This window comes from Triticum dicoccoides, chromosome 6A (genome assembly GCF_002162155.2).
Source record: "Triticum dicoccoides isolate Atlit2015 ecotype Zavitan chromosome 6A, WEW_v2.0, whole genome shotgun sequence".
Classification (NCBI taxonomy): Eukaryota; Viridiplantae; Streptophyta; class Magnoliopsida; order Poales; family Poaceae; genus Triticum; species Triticum dicoccoides.
In genome coordinates, this window is record NC_041390.1 from 27787069 (window position 1) to 27791091 (window position 4023).

Here is a 4023-nt window from a genome sequence, read left to right on the forward strand (position 1 = left end):
ATGCATGCTGGATAGCGGTCGATGAGTGGAGTAATAGTAGTAGATGCAGGCAGGAGTCGGTCTACTTGTCTCGGACGTGATGCCTATATACATGATCTTACCTAGATAATCTCATAACTATGCTCCATTCTGTCAATTGCTCAATAGTAATTTGTTCACCCACCATAGAATACTTAAGCTCTCGAGAGAAGCCACTAGTGAAACTTATGGCCCCCGGGTCTATCTTTATCATATTAATCTCCTACTACTTAGTTATTTCCTATGCTTTTTTACTTTGCCTTTATTTTACTTTCCATCTTTATCACAAAAATACCAAAAAAATTATCTTTATCATATCTATCAAATCTCACTCTCGTAAGTGGCCGTGTAGGGATTGGCAACCCCTATTCGCGTTGGTTGCGAGGATTTATTTGTTTTGTGCAGCTATGAGGGACTGGCGCATAGCCTCCTACTGGATTGATACCTTGGTTCTCAAAACCTGAGGGAAATACTTACGCTACTTTGCTGCATCATCCCTCACTCTTCGGGGAAAACCAACGCAGTGCTCAAGAGATAGCAAGGGTTCCTTTTTGTCGATGATCTGATGTTTCAACCTTGTTTTCCAGGCGGCCAACGCGTCGCTAAACTTGGTCATGGCGTGTTTGTTTATCTTCTTCATTGCCAGGTCTTTATCTGGATCTTTATTATCCTTTTCATTACGGTCCGGGAACAAGAATATCTGGTGCAGCTTCTTTAGGAGGGAGGGCCTCATATTATCTATTTTCTGTAGTTTCCCATCGTTGATCGTGGCAGTTGTCCGTACAATGCAACCTATTTGATTGTCGTAGCACGATCGCGCTTCCTGGGGCGCTATTGTCTCAAAAATACCGTCGTCCATCTCCGTGACCACCAGTCTAGTACTCATGAGCTGGTTTGGGCGCCGTGGCCTCTTTGCTTTCGGTTCTAGACCAACTCCGCTAGTCTCGGCGCCGGTCTCAGTCTCATCGCCGGTCTGCATGTCGGTATCAGTCCCCGATGCGACAACACAGTCGCTGCAACATGGGTAAGGGAGACCACATCAGTGCTGGGGGGTCCGAAAATCGGGACACACTTTCGCGCATCGCGGGCCGCCTCTCAGACAGCTACTGGGGAGGCGGCGGAGTACCTGGGTGCGCGGTGAATCCCCGGGAACTCGGTGACCAACTTCCTTCCCGTGTGGCGCATGGAGATGACGACGACCACGGCGAAGAGCAGCTTAGCCGCGAGCTGCACAGCCTCGTCCACCTCCTAAGTTGGGACCTCCGCGCGAGCGTTGCGGGGCCGCCGCTCGGATGGCTTCTGGAAGGCGGTTGTACATGGGCACAGGGTGAATCCCGGCGAGAGATGGCCATTGGCGCACGCAAGTAGACGACGACGTCCCCGACGAAGAGCAGCCCGGCTAGCTCGCCTCACTCTCCTTTGATTAGAAATGAAAGATTGGGAAGAAGCAGACTTGAGCCTGCAGGGAAAGGATAAGGTGACGATGCAGTCTCCACTCGTTCGGGTCGACACGCGTACTGAATGTATGAGAAACGTGACGTGGCTGAGACCCCAAGATACTCCCACCATTTATTTTTAGTCTGCATATAAAGTTTGGTCAAAGTCAGGATTTGTAAATTTTAACTAACTTTATAATAAAAAATATCAACATTCACAATATGAAATCAATATTACCAGATGCGTCATGAAATGTATTTCCATACTATATAGTTTTGGTATTGTAGATATTCATATTTTTTATATAAATGGGAAGTAGAGGCACTCTTCCATATAATGAAGTTTATAATATATGTGCTTATATTGTACTACAATTGTTTGAATAGCTTATCATATGTTCAGATGTATGATATCTGTAATTTAAGCGCTTGAATTTTACATATAAATATTTATTAATAAATATGTACCCCTATAATAGCTAGGCCGTGCAGTTGCACGGGTAGATGACTAGTGATTACAATCTTGTTTGTGTGCAAGTCAAGCTTATCTAGTTTACACGTAACAACTTGTAGAACATTACAAAATTTATGCTTGCTAATAACTTCTAGAACACTACAACACTTGACATGTAAAAGGAATTTGACGAGTCATGGCCTACTAAAGCAAGTTACATTACTAGTCTTATCTATCTTAACAGACCACACAAGATTACAAACTAAGTACCGTGACAGCCATGCTTATCTAGTTTATGCGTAACAATTTGCAGAAAATTACAAACTTAGTTTCAAAAAAATAGGCAATCTAGATTAGTGTTTGAGCTGTATAGTGAATAAGATGAGTCATGCATGTTATCACACCTTTTTGGTGGTGGAATGATAGTGCAACAACAAGGAACTTTAACGAGCAGTTCAAGAATACACTTGTAAGTAGTGCCACCAAACAGAACATACCAAATGATGATTTTTAGAAGCATCCAAGCACTTTCCACACAAACAAATGCCAATTGTGAAAGAGATCATTCCATGGCAGCTATAAATAGCCCCATAGCATGACGATCATCCTTCCTCATCCATCATTCTCATTAGTAGAGCGCATCATTTAAGCCAAGCAAGCTGTGGTCAATACAAATCCACCATGAAGACCTTTCTCATCCTTGCCCTCCTTGCTATCGTGGCGACCACCGCCACAACTGCAGTTAGAGTTCCAGTGCCACAATTGCAGCCACAAAATCCATCTCAGCAACAGCCACAAGAGCAAGTTCCATTGGTACAACAACAACAATTTCTAGGGTAGCCACAACCATTTCCACCACAACAACCATATCCACAGCCGCAACCATTTCCATCACAACAACCATATCTGCAACTGCAACCATTTCCGCAGCCGCAACTACCATATTCACAGCCACAACCATTTCGACCACAACAACCATATCCACAACCACAACCACAGTATTCGCAACCACAACAACCAATTTCACAGCAGCAGCAGCAGCAGCAACAACAACAACAACAACAACAACAACAACAACAACAACAACAAATCCTTCAACAAATTTTGCAACAACAACTGATTCCATGCATGGATGTTGTATTGCAGCAACACAACATAGCGCATGGAAGATCACAAGTTTTGCAACAAAGTACTTACCAGCTGTTGGAAGAATTGTGTTGTCAGCACCTATGGCAGATCCCTGAGCAGTCGCAGTGCCAGGCCATCCACAATGTTGTTCATGCTATTATTCTGCATCAACAACAAAAACAACAACAACAACCATCGAGCCAGGTCTCCTTCCAACAGCCTCTACAACAATATCCATTAGGCCAGGGCTCCTTCCGGCCATCTCAGCAAAACCCACAGGCCCAGGGCTCTGTCCAGCCTCAACAACTGCCCCAGTTCGAGGAAATAAGGAACCTAGCGCTACAGACGCTACCTGCAATGTGCAATGTCTACATCCCTCCATATTGCACCATCACGCCATTTGGCATCTTCGGTACTAACTGAGAAGAAAATAACTCTAGTACTAGATATATGAAACACCGTTTTCTCAGTCCATGGTTTGGTCGTTGTAGCGGTGAAAAAATAATGTGACATGCACTATCATGTAAGAACCCGAACTATACTAGTTCAAACTTGGGAATAAAAGACAAACACAGGTCTTGTCTACATATTTATGTTGCATCTATTTATATATTAAAAGTAATATAAGGTGAACCAGGAGCAAGGTAAATATGCTAGAAAATAGCACGTTAATTAGAAATTAGTAGCCCTCGATCTGGTACATCTTAACAAATAGAATTATCTTGACCGTTAGATTTATGTAACATATATAATGCTCTGGGCCTCCAACGACTGTACGTGACACATCTGAATGAACATATGTTAAAGAAAATATATTTGGTAAATGGTGGGCCTCTTTAAAAAGAGAACTCACGTACATGCACCAACTAAGAATGCGCCGATTCCAAACGATTCCCTACATGGGCGATGCTAGGCGCCGGTGCGCCGGCCGAACAGTTTCGGCCGGTCCAGCCCTAGCCGTTGGATGCGCGTGATTAGCCGTCCGAT

The 4023-nt window shown here is 43.9% G+C and overlaps 1 pseudogene; it reads left to right on the forward strand.

Annotated features, from left to right (window-relative positions):
• Nucleotides 1-2507: 2507 nt before the first annotated feature.
• Nucleotides 2508-3623, forward strand: LOC119314223 (annotated as a pseudogene).
• The last annotated feature ends 400 nt before the right edge of the window (nt 3624-4023 follow it).